Here is a 17,609-nt window from a genome sequence, read left to right on the forward strand (position 1 = left end):
GGTAGCCCTGCCGTAATCAGTGCACCGAGTTCGTTTCCTGTCAACATTCTGCGCAGACCGGTTGCATTTTCCACGATTCGAGGGAAGCTGTAGCTACGAGCAGTCGTGGCCGAGTGGTTAAGGCGTCTGACTAGAAATCAGATTCCCTCTGGGAGCGTAGGTTCGAGTCCTACCGACTGCGTCGGTTTTTTTATTTTTTGTTTCAGAAGAGAGAGCAGAAAATTTCGCAGTTTGCCTGTCGTTTTGGTACCTCGCTACACCTCACCTCTCACAGTCGTTTATAGCGCCTGTCCTTTTGATAAGGGCGAAATCCAAGCATCAGCTTTCGCGTCAGCCGAGCAAAGTCGGGACAAGTCGGGACATACTACAGGATGGCCTGCGTGGAGCGACGACGGAAAGAAAACGTTAATTCAACAGCACGTGGCTCACATACTCATACGCATAGATTTGCGCCCGTTGCGGTGGCCGGGAATCGAACGCGGCTCAACTGCTCGGAAGGCAACTATGCTCACCATTACACTACCACCGCACAGCCGCTGCTCGCAACGCCGCGCTGTGTCGGCTTCCCGCCCGCCGGCAGTGGCCCACGGTGATAGTAGCTGTAGGCGCTTTACGAGGTAGGAGGGTGCATTCGGGCAGCGCCTCCACGCACGCTGCGTCTTTGGGCAAGGCTCGTCGCCGCGGCCGCAACGTTACTCACACAATAGTGACGAGCGGTCGCTTTGAGGCAGTGTAGTGGGGGACTCCGCGTGTGTAGCACTTTTTTCGGTTGTATCCGACGTCGCTGGGTGGCAATCCCACTTTCCCTGCAGACAGCTGCTCGGGAATATGCTCGGGAAGCACGGACGTCATCGGACGTCCGCCCCCAACAAATGCAACTAACAAAATGAGAACAACAACTAAAAAAGTGGTAGGTTGTTCGACTACCACGCGGGCGGCCCGGCTTCGATTCCCGGCCGATGCATCGTTTTGCTGTTCTCGCTATAGTGCTGCCGCGCCGATTGCTCGCTTGAGGTGCGCCAGCCTCAGGAATGTATAGCAGGATTCGCTGTGAGAAGAACCAAACATGCAGCACGCAAGAGACCCTACTTGGACGGCTGCGTGCTGTTACTGAACTCCAGCGTCGGCCTGGCCCTACAGGCCGCTGTGTTCAGGTGCCGCAAGGGCGATGTACTGTAACCTCAGGCAGTGCTGCTTTCCGTCGTTAAAAAAGCTGCGGCAGCAGTTTACTCTAGCAAGTCGGGAAAGCACGCGTAGCGACACAACAGATTCCTGAGAAAGCGCAAACTGTCTATCTCTAATATGTGAGACTTACCAAGATTCCTGGGATGATGGTTGCAACGAGCCTCGGTAGCGCAGTAGGTAGCGCGTAAGTCTCATAATCTTAAGGTCGTGAGTTCGATCCTCACCCGAGGCATTTAATTTGCTGTACATCACGGCTGAATTAACGGCGTTGCTATTGCTAGCGAACGAACTTAATTGTCGTTTGTTATCCACAAGGAGTCCACGCCTCAGCGTCACAATGTTTACTTCCAATTATGGCAAGGTACAACTTTGATCATTCTCCTCCCCTGTTATGAGTGAAATATGATGCAAACAGCAATGAATAGACAGTTTCGAGCTGTGCGCCATGCCAGTCTGCACGCGCAAAAATGCTCGCAAACAGAGAACAACACTGAGTCCGGATTGAGCACGAAATGCGAGAAGAGAGGGAGTAAATCTCACGTTTCTCGAACAAATCCGGTGTGGTCTAGTGGCTAGGATACCTGGCTTTCACCCAGGAGGCCCGGGTTCGATTCCCGGTACCGGAAGGGAAGTTTTTGCGCACACGACCCTCCATCTTTTGGCCTTCCAACCTTCGTTTGTCGCCCTCCTTCCGGAGCTTCAACCGAACGTAATCGGGGGAAGCAGGCACAGGATGCAATTACTGTCAGCACCGAGATAAAGGGAGAAGAGGCACTGGTCCGCTGTTGGGGTGCTACCAGCGTCAGTGGGAAGTCGGTGAAGTCGCCAGTTGCGCCAGAAGCCAGCAATTACCGTAGTACGCCTACACACGCGTTCCAGTTATTCACATTGCTTGCAGTCGCTCCATGCACAACAAGCGTGAGCCCGGATAGCTCAGTCGGTAGAGCATTAGGCTTTTAACCTAAGTGTCCAGGGTTCGAATCCCTGTTCGGGCGAAGATTTTAACGCTTCCGTAATGGCTCGTCTCGTAGCGCTGGTAGCCCTGCCGTAATCAGTGCACCGAGTTCGTTTCCTGTCAACATTCTGCGCAGACCGGTTGCATTTTCCACGATTCGAGGGAAGCTGTAGCTACGAGCAGTCGTGGCCGAGTGGTTAAGGCGTCTGACTAGAAATCAGATTCCCTGTGGGAGCGTAGGTTCGAGTCCTACCGACTGCGTGGGTTTTTTTTTTTTTTGTTTCAGAAGAGAGAGCAGAAAATTTCGCAGTTTGCCTGTCGTTTTGGTACCTCGCTACACCTCACCTCTCACAGTCGTTTATAGCGCCTGTCCTTTTGATAAGGGCGAAATCCAAGCATCAGCTTTCGCGTCAGCCGAGCAAAGTCGGGACAAGTCGGGACATACTACAGGATGGCCTGCGTGGAGCGACGACGGAAAGAAAACGTTAATTCAACAGCACGTGGCTCACATACTCATACGCATAGATTTGCGCCCGTTGCGGTGGCCGGGAATCGAACGCGGCTCAACTGCTCGGAAGGCAACTATGCTCACCATTACACTACCACCGCACAGCCGCTGCTCGCAACGCCGCGCTGTGTCGGCTTCCCGCCCGCCGGCAGTGGCCCACGGTGATAGTAGCTGTAGACGCTTTACGAGGTAGGAGGGTGCATTCGGGCAGCGCCTCCACGCACGCTGCGTCTTTGGGCAAGGCTCGTCGCCGCGGCCGCAACGTTACTCACACAATAGTGACGAGCGGTCGCTTTGAGGCAGTGTAGTGGGGGACTCCGCGTGTGTAGCACTTTTTTCGGTTGTATCCGACGTCGCTGGGTGGCAATCCCACTTTCCCTGCAGACAGCTGCTCGGGAATATGCTCGGGAAGCACGGACGTCATCGGACGTCCGCCCCCAACAAATGCAACTAACAAAATGAGAACAACAACTAAAAAAGTGGTAGGTTGTTCGCCTACCACGCGGGCGGCCCGGCTTCGATTCCCGGCCGATGCATCGTTTTGCTGTTCTCGCTATAGTGCTGCCGCGCCGATTGCTCGCTTGAGGTGCGCCAGCCTCAGGAATGTATAGCAGGATTCGCTGTGAGAAGAACCAAACATGCAGCACGCAAGAGACCCTACTTGGACGGCCGCGTGCTGTTACTGAACTCCAGCGTCGGCCTGGCCCTACAGGCCGCTGTGTTCAGGTGCCGCAAGGGCGATGTACTGTAACCTCAGGCAGTGCTGCTTTCCGTCGTTAAAAAAGCTGCGGCAGCAGTTTACTCTAGCAAGTCGGGAAAGCACGCGTAGCGACACAACAGATTCCTGAGAAAGCGCAAACTGTCTATCTCTAATATGTGAGACTTACCAAGATTCCTGGGATGATGGTTGCAACGAGCCTCGGTAGCGCAGTAGGTAGCGCGTAAGTCTCATAATCTTAAGGTCGTGAGTTCGATCCTCACCCGGGGCATTTAATTTGCTGTACATCACGGCTGAATTAACGGCGTTGCTATTGCTAGCGAACGAACTTAATTGTCGTTTGTTATCCACAAGGAGTCCACGCCTCAGCGTCACAATGTTTACTTCCAATTATGGCAAGGTACAACTTTGATCATTCTCCTCCCCTGTTATGAGTGAAATATGATGCAAACAGCAATGAATAGACAGTTTCGAGCTGTGCGCCATGCCAGTCTGCACGCGCAAAAATGCTCGCAAACAGAGAACAACACTGAGTCCGGATTGAGCACGAAATGCGAGAAGAGAGGGAGTAAATCTCACGTTTCTCGAGCAAATCCGGTGTGGTCTAGTGGCTAGGATACCTGGCTTTCACCCAGGAGGCCCGGGTTCGATTCCCGGTACCGGAAGGGAAGTTTTTGCGCACACGACCCTCCATCTTTTGGCCTTCCAACCTTCGTTTGTCGCCCTCCTTCCGGAGCTTCAACCGAACGTAATCGGGGGAAGCAGGCACAGGATGCAATTACTGTCAGCACCGGGATAAAGGGAGAAGAGGCACTGGTCCGCTGTTGGGGTGCTACCAGCGTCAGTGGGAAGTCGGTGAAGTCGCCAGTTGCGCCAGAAGCCAGCAATTACCGTAGTACGCCTACACACGCGTTCCAGTTATTCACATTGCTTGCAGTCGCTCCATGCACAACAAGCGTGAGCCCGGATAGCTCAGTCGGTAGAGCATTAGGCTTTTAACCTAAGTGTCCAGGGTTCGAATCCCTGTTCGGGCGAAGATTTTAACGCTTCCGTAATGGCTCGTCTCGTAGCGCTGGTAGCCCTGCCGTAATCAGTGCACCGAGTTCGTTTCCTGTCAACATTCTGCGCAGACCGGTTGCATTTTTCACGATTCGAGGGAAGCTTTAGCTACGAGCAGTCGTGGCCGAGTGGTTAAGGCGTCTGACTAGAAATCAGATTCCCTGTGGGAGCGTAGGTTCGAGTCCTACCGACTGCGTCGGTTTTTTTATTTTTTGTTTCAGAAGAGAGAGCAGAAAATTTCGCAGTTTGCCTGTCGTTTTGGTACCTCGCTACACCTCACCTCTCACAGTCGTTTATAGCGCCTGTCCTTTTGATAAGGGCGAAATCCAAGCGTCAGCTTTCGCGTCAGCCGAGCAAAGTCGGGACAAGTCGGGACATACTACAGGATGGCCTGCGTGGAGCGACGACGGAAAGAAAACGTTAATTCAACAGCACGTGGCTCACATACTCATACGCATAGATTTGCGCCCGTTGCGGTGGCCGGGAATCGAACGCGGCTCAACTGCTCGGAAGGCAACTATGCTCACCATTACACTACCACCGCACAGCCGCTGCTCGCAACGCCGCGCTGTGTCGGCTTCCCGCCCGCCGGCAGTGGCCCACGGTGATAGTAGCTGTAGACGCTTTACGAGGTAGGAGGGTGCATTCGGGCAGCGCCTCCACGCACGCTGCGTCTTTGGGCAAGGCTCGTCGCCGCGGCCGCAACGTTACTCACACAATAGTGACGAGCGGTCGCTTTGAGGCAGTGTAGTGGGGGACTCCGCGTGTGTAGCACTTTTTTCGGTTGTATCCGACGTCGCTGGGTGGCAATCCCACTTTCCCTGCAGACAGCTGCTCGGGAATATGCTCGGGAAGCACGGACGTCATCGGACGTCCGCCCCCAACAAATGCAACTAACAAAATGAGAACAACAACTAAAAAAGTGGTACGTTGTTCGCCTACCACGCGGGCGGCCCGGCTTCGATTCCCGGCCGATGCATCGTTTTGCTGTTCTCGCTATAGTGCTGCCGCGCCGATTGCTCGCTTGAGGTGCGCCAGCCTCAGGAATGTATAGCAGGATTCGCTGTGAGAAGAACCAAACATGCAGCACGCAAGAGACCCTACTTGGACGGCCGCGTGCTGTTACTGAACTCCAGCGTCGGCCTGGCCCTACAGGCCGCTGTGTTCAGGTGCCGCAAGGGCGATGTACTGTAACCTCAGGCAGTGCTGCTTTCCGTCGTTAAAAAAGCTGCGGCAGCAGTTTACTCTAGCAAGTCGGGAAAGCACGCGTAGCGACACAACAGATTCCTGAGAAAGCGCAAACTGTCTATCTCTAATATGTGAGACTTACCAAGATTCCTGGGATGATGGTTGCAACGAGCCTCGGTAGCGCAGTAGGTAGCGCGTAAGTCTCATAATCTTAAGGTCGTGAGTTCGATCCTCACCCGGGGCATTTAATTTGCTGTACATCACGGCTGAATTAACGGCGTTGCTATTGCTAGCGAACGAACTTAATTGTCGTTTGTTATCCACAAGGAGTCCACGCCTCAGCGTCACAATGTTTACTTCCAATTATGGCAAGGTACAACTTTGATCATTCTCCTCCCCTGTTATGAGTGAAATATGATGCAAACAGCAATGAATAGACAGTTTCGAGCTGTGCGCCATGCCAGTCTGCACGCGCAAAAATGCTCGCAAACAGAGAACAACACTGAGTCCGGATTGAGCACGAAATGCGAGAAGAGAGGGAGTAAATCTCACGTTTCTCGAGCAAATCCGGTGTGGTCTAGTGGCTAGGATACCTGGCTTTCACCCAGGAGGCCCGGGTTCGATTCCCGGTACCGGAAGGGAAGTTTTTGCGCACACGACCCTCCATCTTTTGGCCTTCCAACCTTCGTTTGTCGCCCTCCTTCCGGAGCTTCAACCGAACGTAATCGGGGGAAGCAGGCACAGGATGCAATTACTGTCAGCACCGGGATAAAGGGAGAAGAGGCACTGGTCCGCTGTTGGGGTGCTACCAGCGTCAGTGGGAAGTCGGTGAAGTCGCCAGTTGCGCCAGAAGCCAGCAATTACCGTAGTACGCCTACACACGCGTTCCAGTTATTCACATTGCTTGCAGTCGCTCCATGCACAACAAGCGTGAGCCCGGATAGCTCAGTCGGTAGAGCATTAGGCTTTTAACCTAAGTGTCCAGGGTTCGAATCCCTGTTCGGGCGAAGATTTTAACGCTTCCGTAATGGCTCGTCTCGTAGCGCTGGTAGCCCTGCCGTAATCAGTGCACCGAGTTCGTTTCCTGTCAACATTCTGCGCAGACCGGTTGCATTTTTCACGATTCGAGGGAAGCTTTAGCTACGAGCAGTCGTGGCCGAGTGGTTAAGGCGTCTGACTAGAAATCAGATTCCCTGTGGGAGCGTAGGTTCGAGTCCTACCGACTGCGTCGGTTTTTTTATTTTTTGTTTCAGAAGAGAGAGCAGAAAATTTCGCAGTTTGCCTGTCGTTTTGGTACCTCGCTACACCTCACCTCTCACAGTCGTTTATAGCGCCTGTCCTTTTGATAAGGGCGAAATCCAAGCGTCAGCTTTCGCGTCAGCCGAGCAAAGTCGGGACAAGTCGGGACATACTACAAGATGGCCTGCGTGGAGCGACGACGGAAAGAAAACGTTAATTCAACAGCACGTGGCTCACATACTCATACGCATAGATTTGCGCCCGTTGCGGTGGCCGGGAATCGAACGCGGCTCAACTGCTCGGAAGGCAACTATGCTCACCATTACACTACCACCGCACAGCCGCTGCTCGCAACGCCGCGCTGTGTCGGCTTCCCGCCCGCCGGCAGTGGCCCACGGTGATAGTAGCTGTAGGCGCTTTACGAGGTAGGAGGGTGCATTCGGGCAGCGCCTCCACGCACGCTGCGTCTTTGGGCAAGGCTCGTCGCCGCGGCCGCAACGTTACTCACACAATAGTGACGAGCGGTCGCTTTGAGGCAGTGTAGTGGGGGACTCCGCGTGTGTAGCACTTTTTTCGGTTGTATCCGACGTCGCTGGGTGGCAATCCCACTTTCCCTGCAGACAGCTGCTCGGGAATATGCTCGGGAAGCACGGACGTCATCGGACGTCCGCCCCCAACAAATGCAACTAACAAAATGAGAACAACAACTAAAAAAGTGGTAGGTTGTTCGCCTACCACGCGGGCGGCCCGGCTTCGATTCCCGGCCGATGCATCGTTTTGCTGTTCTCGCTATAGTGCTGCCGCGCCGATTGCTCGCTTGAGGTGCGCCAGCCTCAGGAATGTATAGCAGGATTCGCTGTGAGAAGAACCAAACATGCAGCACGCAAGAGACCCTACTTGGACGGCCGCGTGCTGTTACTGAACTCCAGCGTCGGCCTGGCCCTACAGGCCGCTGTGTTCAGGTGCCGCAAGGGCGATGTACTGTAACCTCAGGCAGTGCTGCTTTCCGTCGTTAAAAAAGCTGCGGCAGCAGTTTACTCTAGCAAGTCGGGAAAGCACGCGTAGCGACACAACAGATTCCTGAGAAAGCGCAAACTGTCTATCTCTAATATGTGAGACTTACCAAGATTCCTGGGATGATGGTTGCAACGAGCCTCGGTAGCGCAGTAGGTAGCGCGTAAGTCTCATAATCTTAAGGTCGTGAGTTCGATCCTCACCCGGGGCATTTAATTTGCTGTACATCACGGCTGAATTAACGGCGTTGCTATTGCTAGCGAACGAACTTAATTGTCGTTTGTTATCCACAAGGAGTCCACGCCTCAGCGTCACAATGTTTACTTCCAATTATGGCAAGGTACAACTTTGATCATTCTCCTCCCCTGTTATGAGTGAAATATGATGCAAACAGCAATGAATAGACAGTTTCGAGCTGTGCGCCATGCCAGTCTGCACGCGCAAAAATGCTCGCAAACAGAGAACAACACTGAGTCCGGATTGAGCACGAAATGCGAGAAGAGAGGGAGTAAATCTCACGTTTCTCGAGCAAATCCGGTGTGGTCTAGTGGCTAGGATACCTGGCTTTCACCCAGGAGGCCCGGGTTCGATTCCCGGTACCGGAAGGGAAGTTTTTGCGCACACGACCCTCCATCTTTTGGCCTTCCAACCTTCGTTTGTCGCCCTCCTTCCGGAGCTTCAACCGAACGTAATCGGGGGAAGCAGGCACAGGATGCAATTACTGTCAGCACCGGGATAAAGGGAGAAGAGGCACTGGTCCGCTGTTGGGGTGCTACCAGCGTCAGTGGGAAGTCGGTGAAGTCGCCAGTTGCGCCAGAAGCCAGCAATTACCGTAGTACGCCTACACACGCGTTCCAGTTATTCACATTGCTTGCAGTCGCTCCATGCACAACAAGCGTGAGCCCGGATAGCTCAGTCGGTAGAGCATTAGGCTTTTAACCTAAGTGTCCAGGGTTCGAATCCCTGTTCGGGCGAAGATTTTAACGCTTCCGTAATGGCTCGTCTCGTAGCGCTGGTAGCCCTGCCGTAATCAGTGCACCGAGTTCGTTTCCTGTCAACATTCTGCGCAGACCGGTTGCATTTTTCACGATTCGAGGGAAGCTTTAGCTACGAGCAGTCGTGGCCGAGTGGTTAAGGCGTCTGACTAGAAATCAGATTCCCTGTGGGAGCGTAGGTTCGAGTCCTACCGACTGCGTCGGTTTTTTTATTTTTTGTTTCAGAAGAGAGAGCAGAAAATTTCGCAGTTTGCCTGTCGTTTTGGTACCTCGCTACACCTCACCTCTCACAGTCGTTTATAGCGCCTGTCCTTTTGATAAGGGCGAAATCCAAGCGTCAGCTTTCGCGTCAGCCGAGCAAAGTCGGGACAAGTCGGGACATACTACAGGATGGCCTGCGTGGAGCGACGACGGAAAGAAAACGTTAATTCAACAGCACGTGGCTCACATACTCATACGCATAGATTTGCGCCCGTTGCGGTGGCCGGGAATCGAACGCGGCTCAACTGCTCGGAAGGCAACTATGCTCACCATTACACTACCACCGCACAGCCGCTGCTCGCAACGCCGCGCTGTGTCGGCTTCCCGCCCGCCGGCAGTGGCCCACGGTGATAGTAGCTGTAGACGCTTTACGAGGTAGGAGGGTGCATTCGGGCAGCGCCTCCACGCACGCTGCGTCTTTGGGCAAGGCTCGTCGCCGCGGCCGCAACGTTACTCACACAATAGTGACGAGCGGTCGCTTTGAGGCAGTGTAGTGGGGGACTCCGCGTGTGTAGCACTTTTTTCGGTTGTATCCGACGTCGCTGGGTGGCAATCCCACTTTCCCTGCAGACAGCTGCTCGGGAATATGCTCGGGAAGCACGGACGTCATCGGACGTCCGCCCCCAACAAATGCAACTAACAAAATGAGAACAACAACTAAAAAAGTGGTACGTTGTTCGCCTACCACGCGGGCGGCCCGGCTTCGATTCCCGGCCGATGCATCGTTTTGCTGTTCTCGCTATAGTGCTGCCGCGCCGATTGCTCGCTTGAGGTGCGCCAGCCTCAGGAATGTATAGCAGGATTCGCTGTGAGAAGAACCAAACATGCAGCACGCAAGAGACCCTACTTGGACGGCCGCGTGCTGTTACTGAACTCCAGCGTCGGCCTGGCCCTACAGGCCGCTGTGTTCAGGTGCCGCAAGGGCGATGTACTGTAACCTCAGGCAGTGCTGCTTTCCGTCGTTAAAAAAGCTGCGGCAGCAGTTTACTCTAGCAAGTCGGGAAAGCACGCGTAGCGACACAACAGATTCCTGAGAAAGCGCAAACTGTCTATCTCTAATATGTGAGACTTACCAAGATTCCTGGGATGATGGTTGCAACGAGCCTCGGTAGCGCAGTAGGTAGCGCGTAAGTCTCATAATCTTAAGGTCGTGAGTTCGATCCTCACCCGGGGCATTTAATTTGCTGTACATCACGGCTGAATTAACGGCGTTGCTATTGCTAGCGAACGAACTTAATTGTCGTTTGTTATCCACAAGGAGTCCACGCCTCAGCGTCACAATGTTTACTTCCAATTATGGCAAGGTACAACTTTGATCATTCTCCTCCCCTGTTATGAGTGAAATATGATGCAAACAGCAATGAATAGACAGTTTCGAGCTGTGCGCCATGCCAGTCTGCACGCGCAAAAATGCTCGCAAACAGAGAACAACACTGAGTCCGGATTGAGCACGAAATGCGAGAAGAGAGGGAGTAAATCTCACGTTTCTCGAGCAAATCCGGTGTGGTCTAGTGGCTAGGATACCTGGCTTTCACCCAGGAGGCCCGGGTTCGATTCCCGGTACCGGAAGGGAAGTTTTTGCGCACACGACCCTCCATCTTTTGGCCTTCCAACCTTCGTTTGTCGCCCTCCTTCCGGAGCTTCAACCGAACGTAATCGGGGGAAGCAGGCACAGGATGCAATTACTGTCAGCACCGGGATAAAGGGAGAAGAGGCACTGGTCCGCTGTTGGGGTGCTACCAGCGTCAGTGGGAAGTCGGTGAAGTCGCCAGTTGCGCCAGAAGCCAGCAATTACCGTAGTACGCCTACACACGCGTTCCAGTTATTCACATTGCTTGCAGTCGCTCCATGCACAACAAGCGTGAGCCCGGATAGCTCAGTCGGTAGAGCATTAGGCTTTTAACCTAAGTGTCCAGGGTTCGAATCCCTGTTCGGGCGAAGATTTTAACGCTTCCGTAATGGCTCGTCTCGTAGCGCTGGTAGCCCTGCCGTAATCAGTGCACCGAGTTCGTTTCCTGTCAACATTCTGCGCAGACCGGTTGCATTTTTCACGATTCGAGGGAAGCTTTAGCTACGAGCAGTCGTGGCCGAGTGGTTAAGGCGTCTGACTAGAAATCAGATTCCCTGTGGGAGCGTAGGTTCGAGTCCTACCGACTGCGTCGGTTTTTTTATTTTTTGTTTCAGAAGAGAGAGCAGAAAATTTCGCAGTTTGCCTGTCGTTTTGGTACCTCGCTACACCTCACCTCTCACAGTCGTTTATAGCGCCTGTCCTTTTGATAAGGGCGAAATCCAAGCGTCAGCTTTCGCGTCAGCCGAGCAAAGTCGGGACAAGTCGGGACATACTACAGGATGGCCTGCGTGGAGCGACGACGGAAAGAAAACGTTAATTCAACAGCACGTGGCTCACATACTCATACGCATAGATTTGCGCCCGTTGCGGTGGCCGGGAATCGAACGCGGCTCAACTGCTCGGAAGGCAACTATGCTCACCATTACACTACCACCGCACAGCCGCTGCTCGCAACGCCGCGCTGTGTCGGCTTCCCGCCCGCCGGCAGTGGCCCACGGTGATAGTAGCTGTAGACGCTTTACGAGGTAGGAGGGTGCATTCGGGCAGCGCCTCCACGCACGCTGCGTCTTTGGGCAAGGCTCGTCGCCGCGGCCGCAACGTTACTCACACAATAGTGACGAGCGGTCGCTTTGAGGCAGTGTAGTGGGGGACTCCGCGTGTGTAGCACTTTTTTCGGTTGTATCCGACGTCGCTGGGTGGCAATCCCACTTTCCCTGCAGACAGCTGCTCGGGAATATGCTCGGGAAGCACGGACGTCATCGGACGTCCGCCCCCAACAAATGCAACTAACAAAATGAGAACAACAACTAAAAAAGTGGTACGTTGTTCGCCTACCACGCGGGCGGCCCGGCTTCGATTCCCGGCCGATGCATCGTTTTGCTGTTCTCGCTATAGTGCTGCCGCGCCGATTGCTCGCTTGAGGTGCGCCAGCCTCAGGAATGTATAGCAGGATTCGCTGTGAGAAGAACCAAACATGCAGCACGCAAGAGACCCTACTTGGACGGCCGCGTGCTGTTACTGAACTCCAGCGTCGGCCTGGCCCTACAGGCCGCTGTGTTCAGGTGCCGCAAGGGCGATGTACTGTAACCTCAGGCAGTGCTGCTTTCCGTCGTTAAAAAAGCTGCGGCAGCAGTTTACTCTAGCAAGTCGGGAAAGCACGCGTAGCGACACAACAGATTCCTGAGAAAGCGCAAACTGTCTATCTCTAATATGTGAGACTTACCAAGATTCCTGGGATGATGGTTGCAACGAGCCTCGGTAGCGCAGTAGGTAGCGCGTAAGTCTCATAATCTTAAGGTCGTGAGTTCGATCCTCACCCGGGGCATTTAATTTGCTGTACATCACGGCTGAATTAACGGCGTTGCTATTGCTAGCGAACGAACTTAATTGTCGTTTGTTATCCACAAGGAGTCCACGCCTCAGCGTCACAATGTTTACTTCCAATTATGGCAAGGTACAACTTTGATCATTCTCCTCCCCTGTTATGAGTGAAATATGATGCAAACAGCAATGAATAGACAGTTTCGAGCTGTGCGCCATGCCAGTCTGCACGCGCAAAAATGCTCGCAAACAGAGAACAACACTGAGTCCGGATTGAGCACGAAATGCGAGAAGAGAGGGAGTAAATCTCACGTTTCTCGAGCAAATCCGGTGTGGTCTAGTGGCTAGGATACCTGGCTTTCACCCAGGAGGCCCGGGTTCGATTCCCGGTACCGGAAGGGAAGTTTTTGCGCACACGACCCTCCATCTTTTGGCCTTCCAACCTTCGTTTGTCGCCCTCCTTCCGGAGCTTCAACCGAACGTAATCGGGGGAAGCAGGCACAGGATGCAATTACTGTCAGCACCGGGATAAAGGGAGAAGAGGCACTGGTCCGCTGTTGGGGTGCTACCAGCGTCAGTGGGAAGTCGGTGAAGTCGCCAGTTGCGCCAGAAGCCAGCAATTACCGTAGTACGCCTACACACGCGTTCCAGTTATTCACATTGCTTGCAGTCGCTCCATGCACAACAAGCGTGAGCCCGGATAGCTCAGTCGGTAGAGCATTAGGCTTTTAACCTAAGTGTCCAGGGTTCGAATCCCTGTTCGGGCGAAGATTTTAACGCTTCCGTAATGGCTCGTCTCGTAGCGCTGGTAGCCCTGCCGTAATCAGTGCACCGAGTTCGTTTCCTGTCAACATTCTGCGCAGACCGGTTGCATTTTTCACGATTCGAGGGAAGCTTTAGCTACGAGCAGTCGTGGCCGAGTGGTTAAGGCGTCTGACTAGAAATCAGATTCCCTGTGGGAGCGTAGGTTCGAGTCCTACCGACTGCGTCGGTTTTTTTATTTTTTGTTTCAGAAGAGAGAGCAGAAAATTTCGCAGTTTGCCTGTCGTTTTGGTACCTCGCTACACCTCACCTCTCACAGTCGTTTATAGCGCCTGTCCTTTTGATAAGGGCGAAATCCAAGCGTCAGCTTTCGCGTCAGCCGAGCAAAGTCGGGACAAGTCGGGACATACTACAAGATGGCCTGCGTGGAGCGACGACGGAAAGAAAACGTTAATTCAACAGCACGTGGCTCACATACTCATACGCATAGATTTGCGCCCGTTGCGGTGGCCGGGAATCGAACGCGGCTCAACTGCTCGGAAGGCAACTATGCTCACCATTACACTACCACCGCACAGCCGCTGCTCGCAACGCCGCGCTGTGTCGGCTTCCCGCCCGCCGGCAGTGGCCCACGGTGATAGTAGCTGTAGGCGCTTTACGAGGTAGGAGGGTGCATTCGGGCAGCGCCTCCACGCACGCTGCGTCTTTGGGCAAGGCTCGTCGCCGCGGCCGCAACGTTACTCACACAATAGTGACGAGCGGTCGCTTTGAGGCAGTGTAGTGGGGGACTCCGCGTGTGTAGCACTTTTTTCGGTTGTATCCGACGTCGCTGGGTGGCAATCCCACTTTCCCTGCAGACAGCTGCTCGGGAATATGCTCGGGAAGCACGGACGTCATCGGACGTCCGCCCCCAACAAATGCAACTAACAAAATGAGAACAACAACTAAAAAGGTGGTAGGTTGTTCGACTACCACGCGGGCGGCCCGGCTTCGATTCCCGGCCGATGCATCGTTTTGCTGTTCTCGCTATAGTGCTGCCGCGCCGATTGCTCGCTTGAGGTGCGCCAGCCTCAGGAATGTATAGCAGGATTCGCTGTGAGAAGAACCAAACATGCAGCACGCAAGAGACCCTACTTGGACGGCCGCGTGCTGTTACTGAACTCCAGCGTCGGCCTGGCCCTACAGGCCGCTGTGTTCAGGTGCCGCAAGGGCGATGTACTGTAACCTCAGGCAGTGCTGCTTTCCGTCGTTAAAAAAGCTGCGGCAGCAGTTTACTCTAGCAAGTCGGGAAAGCACGCGTAGCGACACAACAGATTCCTGAGAAAGCGCAAACTGTCTATCTCTAATATGTGAGACTTACCAAGATTCCTGGGATGATGGTTGCAACGAGCCTCGGTAGCGCAGTAGGTAGCGCGTAAGTCTCATAATCTTAAGGTCGTGAGTTCGATCCTCACCCGGGGCATTTAATTTGCTGTACATCACGGCTGAATTAACGGCGTTGCTATTGCTAGCGAACGAACTTAATTGTCGTTTGTTATCCACAAGGAGTCCACGCCTCAGCGTCACAATGTTTACTTCCAATTATGGCAAGGTACAACTTTGATCATTCTCCTCCCCTGTTATGAGTGAAATATGATGCAAACAGCAATGAATAGACAGTTTCGAGCTGTGCGCCATGCCAGTCTGCACGCGCAAAAATGCTCGCAAACAGAGAACAACACTGAGTCCGGATTGAGCACGAAATGCGAGAAGAGAGGGAGTAAATCTCACGTTTCTCGAGCAAATCCGGTGTGGTCTAGTGGCTAGGATACCTGGCTTTCACCCAGGAGGCCCGGGTTCGATTCCCGGTACCGGAAGGGAAGTTTTTGCGCACACGACCCTCCATCTTTTGGCCTTCCAACCTTCGTTTGTCGCCCTCCTTCCGGAGCTTCAACCGAACGTAATCGGGGGAAGCAGGCACAGGATGCAATTACTGTCAGCACCGGGATAAAGGGAGAAGAGGCACTGGTCCGCTGTTGGGGTGCTACCAGCGTCAGTGGGAAGTCGGTGAAGTCGCCAGTTGCGCCAGAAGCCAGCAATTACCGTAGTACGCCTACACACGCGTTCCAGTTATTCACATTGCTTGCAGTCGCTCCATGCACAACAAGCGTGAGCCCGGATAGCTCAGTCGGTAGAGCATTAGGCTTTTAACCTAAGTGTCCAGGGTTCGAATCCCTGTTCGGGCGAAGATTTTAACGCTTCCGTAATGGCTCGTCTCGTAGCGCTGGTAGCCCTGCCGTAATCAGTGCACCGAGTTCGTTTCCTGTCAACATTCTGCGCAGACCGGTTGCATTTTTCACGATTCGAGGGAAGCTTTAGCTACGAGCAGTCGTGGCCGAGTGGTTAAGGCGTCTGACTAGAAATCAGATTCCCTGTGGGAGCGTAGGTTCGAGTCCTACCGACTGCGTCGGTTTTTTTATTTTTTGTTTCAGAAGAGAGAGCAGAAAATTTCGCAGTTTGCCTGTCGTTTTGGTACCTCGCTACACCTCACCTCTCACAGTCGTTTATAGCGCCTGTCCTTTTGATAAGGGCGAAATCCAAGCGTCAGCTTTCGCGTCAGCCGAGCAAAGTCGGGACAAGTCGGGACATACTACAGGATGGCCTGCGTGGAGCGACGACGGAAAGAAAACGTTAATTCAACAGCACGTGGCTCACATACTCATACGCATAGATTTGCGCCCGTTGCGGTGGCCGGGAATCGAACGCGGCTCAACTGCTCGGAAGGCAACTATGCTCACCATTACACTACCACCGCACAGCCGCTGCTCGCAACGCCGCGCTGTGTCGGCTTCCCGCCCGCCGGCAGTGGCCCACGGTGATAGTAGCTGTAGACGCTTTACGAGGTAGGAGGGTGCATTCGGGCAGCGCCTCCACGCACGCTGCGTCTTTGGGCAAGGCTCGTCGCCGCGGCCGCAACGTTACTCACACAATAGTGACGAGCGGTCGCTTTGAGGCAGTGTAGTGGGGGACTCCGCGTGTGTAGCACTTTTTTCGGTTGTATCCGACGTCGCTGGGTGGCAATCCCACTTTCCCTGCAGACAGCTGCTCGGGAATATGCTCGGGAAGCACGGACGTCATCGGACGTCCGCCCCCAACAAATGCAACTAACAAAATGAGAACAACAACTAAAAAAGTGGTAGGTTGTTCGCCTACCACGCGGGCGGCCCGGCTTCGATTCCCGGCCGATGCATCGTTTTGCTGTTCTCGCTATAGTGCTGCCGCGCCGATTGCTCGCTTGAGGTGCGCCAGCCTCAGGAATGTATAGCAGGATTCGCTGTGAGAAGAACCAAACATGCAGCACGCAAGAGACCCTACTTGGACGGCCGCGTGCTGTTACTGAACTCCAGCGTCGGCCTGGCCCTACAGGCCGCTGTGTTCAGGTGCCGCAAGGGCGATGTACTGTAACCTCAGGCAGTGCTGCTTTCCGTCGTTAAAAAAGCTGCGGCAGCAGTTTACTCTAGCAAGTCGGGAAAGCACGCGTAGCGACACAACAGATTCCTGAGAAAGCGCAAACTGTCTATCTCTAATATGTGAGACTTACCAAGATTCCTGGGATGATGGTTGCAACGAGCCTCGGTAGCGCAGTAGGTAGCGCGTAAGTCTCATAATCTTAAGGTCGTGAGTTCGATCCTCACCCGGGGCATTTAATTTGCTGTACATCACGGCTGAATTAACGGCGTTGCTATTGCTAGCGAACGAACTTAATTGTCGTTTGTTATCCACAAGGAGTCCACGCCTCAGCGTCACAATGTTTACTTCCAATTATGGCAAGGTACAACTTTGATCATTCTCCTCCCCTGTTATGAGTGAAATATGATGCAAACAGCAATGAATAGACAGTTTCGAGCTGTGCGCCATGCCAGTCTGCACGCGCAAAAATGCTCGCAAACAGAGAACAACACTGAGTCCGGATTGAGCACGAAATGCGAGAAGAGAGGGAGTAAATCTCACGTTTCTCGAGCAAATCCGGTGTGGTCTAGTGGCTAGGATACCTGGCTTTCACCCAGGAGGCCCGGGTTCGATTCCCGGTACCGGAAGGGAAGTTTTTGCGCACACGACCCTCCATCTTTTGGCCTTCCAACCTTCGTTTGTCGCCCTCCTTCCGGAGCTTCAACCGAACGTAATCGGGGGAAGCAGGCACAGGATGCAATTACTGTCAGCACCGGGATAAAGGGAGAAGAGGCACTGGTCCGCTGTTGGGGTGCTACCAGCGTCAGTGGGAAGTCGGTGAAGTCGCCAGTTGCGCCAGAAGCCAGCAATTACCGTAGTACGCCTACACACGCGTTCCAGTTATT

At 53.8% G+C, this 17,609-nt stretch overlaps 39 non-coding genes across 39 annotated transcripts; 31 read left to right on the forward strand and 8 right to left on the reverse strand.

Annotated features, from left to right (window-relative positions):
* Positions 1-99: 99 nt before the first annotated feature.
* On the forward strand, positions 100-181 carry Trnas-aga (transfer RNA serine (anticodon AGA)). The gene has a single exon. It is a non-coding gene; the product is annotated as a tRNA-Ser (tRNA).
* Positions 182-457: 276 nt separating this feature from the next.
* Trnag-ucc (transfer RNA glycine (anticodon UCC)) lies at positions 458-529 on the reverse strand. The gene has a single exon. It is a non-coding gene; the product is annotated as a tRNA-Gly (tRNA).
* An 815-nt stretch (positions 530-1,344) lies between these two features.
* On the forward strand, positions 1,345-1,417 carry Trnam-cau (transfer RNA methionine (anticodon CAU)). Its single transcript has one exon. It is a non-coding gene; the product is annotated as a tRNA-Met (tRNA).
* Positions 1,418-1,739: 322 nt separating this feature from the next.
* On the forward strand, positions 1,740-1,811 carry Trnae-uuc (transfer RNA glutamic acid (anticodon UUC)). Its single transcript has one exon. It is a non-coding gene; the product is annotated as a tRNA-Glu (tRNA).
* Positions 1,812-2,107: 296 nt separating this feature from the next.
* Trnak-uuu (transfer RNA lysine (anticodon UUU)) lies at positions 2,108-2,180 on the forward strand. The gene has a single exon. It is a non-coding gene; the product is annotated as a tRNA-Lys (tRNA).
* Positions 2,181-2,319: 139 nt separating this feature from the next.
* On the forward strand, positions 2,320-2,401 carry Trnas-aga (transfer RNA serine (anticodon AGA)). The gene has a single exon. It is a non-coding gene; the product is annotated as a tRNA-Ser (tRNA).
* Positions 2,402-2,677: 276 nt separating this feature from the next.
* On the reverse strand, positions 2,678-2,749 carry Trnag-ucc (transfer RNA glycine (anticodon UCC)). The gene has a single exon. It is a non-coding gene; the product is annotated as a tRNA-Gly (tRNA).
* An 815-nt stretch (positions 2,750-3,564) lies between these two features.
* Trnam-cau (transfer RNA methionine (anticodon CAU)) lies at positions 3,565-3,637 on the forward strand. Its single transcript has one exon. It is a non-coding gene; the product is annotated as a tRNA-Met (tRNA).
* Positions 3,638-3,959: 322 nt separating this feature from the next.
* Trnae-uuc (transfer RNA glutamic acid (anticodon UUC)) lies at positions 3,960-4,031 on the forward strand. The gene has a single exon. It is a non-coding gene; the product is annotated as a tRNA-Glu (tRNA).
* A 296-nt stretch (positions 4,032-4,327) lies between these two features.
* Positions 4,328-4,400, forward strand: Trnak-uuu (transfer RNA lysine (anticodon UUU)). The gene has a single exon. It is a non-coding gene; the product is annotated as a tRNA-Lys (tRNA).
* Positions 4,401-4,539: 139 nt separating this feature from the next.
* Positions 4,540-4,621, forward strand: Trnas-aga (transfer RNA serine (anticodon AGA)). The gene has a single exon. It is a non-coding gene; the product is annotated as a tRNA-Ser (tRNA).
* Positions 4,622-4,897: 276 nt separating this feature from the next.
* Trnag-ucc (transfer RNA glycine (anticodon UCC)) lies at positions 4,898-4,969 on the reverse strand. The gene has a single exon. It is a non-coding gene; the product is annotated as a tRNA-Gly (tRNA).
* An 815-nt stretch (positions 4,970-5,784) lies between these two features.
* Trnam-cau (transfer RNA methionine (anticodon CAU)) lies at positions 5,785-5,857 on the forward strand. The gene has a single exon. It is a non-coding gene; the product is annotated as a tRNA-Met (tRNA).
* A 322-nt stretch (positions 5,858-6,179) lies between these two features.
* On the forward strand, positions 6,180-6,251 carry Trnae-uuc (transfer RNA glutamic acid (anticodon UUC)). Its single transcript has one exon. It is a non-coding gene; the product is annotated as a tRNA-Glu (tRNA).
* A 296-nt stretch (positions 6,252-6,547) lies between these two features.
* Positions 6,548-6,620, forward strand: Trnak-uuu (transfer RNA lysine (anticodon UUU)). The gene has a single exon. It is a non-coding gene; the product is annotated as a tRNA-Lys (tRNA).
* Positions 6,621-6,759: 139 nt separating this feature from the next.
* Trnas-aga (transfer RNA serine (anticodon AGA)) lies at positions 6,760-6,841 on the forward strand. The gene has a single exon. It is a non-coding gene; the product is annotated as a tRNA-Ser (tRNA).
* Positions 6,842-7,117: 276 nt separating this feature from the next.
* Trnag-ucc (transfer RNA glycine (anticodon UCC)) lies at positions 7,118-7,189 on the reverse strand. Its single transcript has one exon. It is a non-coding gene; the product is annotated as a tRNA-Gly (tRNA).
* Positions 7,190-8,004: 815 nt separating this feature from the next.
* Trnam-cau (transfer RNA methionine (anticodon CAU)) lies at positions 8,005-8,077 on the forward strand. Its single transcript has one exon. It is a non-coding gene; the product is annotated as a tRNA-Met (tRNA).
* A 322-nt stretch (positions 8,078-8,399) lies between these two features.
* On the forward strand, positions 8,400-8,471 carry Trnae-uuc (transfer RNA glutamic acid (anticodon UUC)). The gene has a single exon. It is a non-coding gene; the product is annotated as a tRNA-Glu (tRNA).
* A 296-nt stretch (positions 8,472-8,767) lies between these two features.
* Trnak-uuu (transfer RNA lysine (anticodon UUU)) lies at positions 8,768-8,840 on the forward strand. The gene has a single exon. It is a non-coding gene; the product is annotated as a tRNA-Lys (tRNA).
* Positions 8,841-8,979: 139 nt separating this feature from the next.
* On the forward strand, positions 8,980-9,061 carry Trnas-aga (transfer RNA serine (anticodon AGA)). Its single transcript has one exon. It is a non-coding gene; the product is annotated as a tRNA-Ser (tRNA).
* A 276-nt stretch (positions 9,062-9,337) lies between these two features.
* Trnag-ucc (transfer RNA glycine (anticodon UCC)) lies at positions 9,338-9,409 on the reverse strand. Its single transcript has one exon. It is a non-coding gene; the product is annotated as a tRNA-Gly (tRNA).
* Positions 9,410-10,224: 815 nt separating this feature from the next.
* Trnam-cau (transfer RNA methionine (anticodon CAU)) lies at positions 10,225-10,297 on the forward strand. The gene has a single exon. It is a non-coding gene; the product is annotated as a tRNA-Met (tRNA).
* Positions 10,298-10,619: 322 nt separating this feature from the next.
* Positions 10,620-10,691, forward strand: Trnae-uuc (transfer RNA glutamic acid (anticodon UUC)). Its single transcript has one exon. It is a non-coding gene; the product is annotated as a tRNA-Glu (tRNA).
* Positions 10,692-10,987: 296 nt separating this feature from the next.
* On the forward strand, positions 10,988-11,060 carry Trnak-uuu (transfer RNA lysine (anticodon UUU)). Its single transcript has one exon. It is a non-coding gene; the product is annotated as a tRNA-Lys (tRNA).
* A 139-nt stretch (positions 11,061-11,199) lies between these two features.
* Trnas-aga (transfer RNA serine (anticodon AGA)) lies at positions 11,200-11,281 on the forward strand. The gene has a single exon. It is a non-coding gene; the product is annotated as a tRNA-Ser (tRNA).
* Positions 11,282-11,557: 276 nt separating this feature from the next.
* On the reverse strand, positions 11,558-11,629 carry Trnag-ucc (transfer RNA glycine (anticodon UCC)). Its single transcript has one exon. It is a non-coding gene; the product is annotated as a tRNA-Gly (tRNA).
* An 815-nt stretch (positions 11,630-12,444) lies between these two features.
* On the forward strand, positions 12,445-12,517 carry Trnam-cau (transfer RNA methionine (anticodon CAU)). The gene has a single exon. It is a non-coding gene; the product is annotated as a tRNA-Met (tRNA).
* Positions 12,518-12,839: 322 nt separating this feature from the next.
* On the forward strand, positions 12,840-12,911 carry Trnae-uuc (transfer RNA glutamic acid (anticodon UUC)). The gene has a single exon. It is a non-coding gene; the product is annotated as a tRNA-Glu (tRNA).
* A 296-nt stretch (positions 12,912-13,207) lies between these two features.
* Trnak-uuu (transfer RNA lysine (anticodon UUU)) lies at positions 13,208-13,280 on the forward strand. The gene has a single exon. It is a non-coding gene; the product is annotated as a tRNA-Lys (tRNA).
* A 139-nt stretch (positions 13,281-13,419) lies between these two features.
* On the forward strand, positions 13,420-13,501 carry Trnas-aga (transfer RNA serine (anticodon AGA)). Its single transcript has one exon. It is a non-coding gene; the product is annotated as a tRNA-Ser (tRNA).
* Positions 13,502-13,777: 276 nt separating this feature from the next.
* On the reverse strand, positions 13,778-13,849 carry Trnag-ucc (transfer RNA glycine (anticodon UCC)). Its single transcript has one exon. It is a non-coding gene; the product is annotated as a tRNA-Gly (tRNA).
* An 815-nt stretch (positions 13,850-14,664) lies between these two features.
* Positions 14,665-14,737, forward strand: Trnam-cau (transfer RNA methionine (anticodon CAU)). The gene has a single exon. It is a non-coding gene; the product is annotated as a tRNA-Met (tRNA).
* Positions 14,738-15,059: 322 nt separating this feature from the next.
* Trnae-uuc (transfer RNA glutamic acid (anticodon UUC)) lies at positions 15,060-15,131 on the forward strand. Its single transcript has one exon. It is a non-coding gene; the product is annotated as a tRNA-Glu (tRNA).
* A 296-nt stretch (positions 15,132-15,427) lies between these two features.
* Positions 15,428-15,500, forward strand: Trnak-uuu (transfer RNA lysine (anticodon UUU)). Its single transcript has one exon. It is a non-coding gene; the product is annotated as a tRNA-Lys (tRNA).
* A 139-nt stretch (positions 15,501-15,639) lies between these two features.
* Trnas-aga (transfer RNA serine (anticodon AGA)) lies at positions 15,640-15,721 on the forward strand. The gene has a single exon. It is a non-coding gene; the product is annotated as a tRNA-Ser (tRNA).
* A 276-nt stretch (positions 15,722-15,997) lies between these two features.
* On the reverse strand, positions 15,998-16,069 carry Trnag-ucc (transfer RNA glycine (anticodon UCC)). Its single transcript has one exon. It is a non-coding gene; the product is annotated as a tRNA-Gly (tRNA).
* An 815-nt stretch (positions 16,070-16,884) lies between these two features.
* Trnam-cau (transfer RNA methionine (anticodon CAU)) lies at positions 16,885-16,957 on the forward strand. Its single transcript has one exon. It is a non-coding gene; the product is annotated as a tRNA-Met (tRNA).
* A 322-nt stretch (positions 16,958-17,279) lies between these two features.
* On the forward strand, positions 17,280-17,351 carry Trnae-uuc (transfer RNA glutamic acid (anticodon UUC)). Its single transcript has one exon. It is a non-coding gene; the product is annotated as a tRNA-Glu (tRNA).
* Positions 17,352-17,609: the final 258 nt, after the last annotated feature.

This window comes from Schistocerca cancellata, chromosome 3, assembly GCF_023864275.1.
Source record: "Schistocerca cancellata isolate TAMUIC-IGC-003103 chromosome 3, iqSchCanc2.1, whole genome shotgun sequence".
NCBI lineage: Eukaryota > Metazoa > Arthropoda > Insecta > Orthoptera > Acrididae > Schistocerca > Schistocerca cancellata.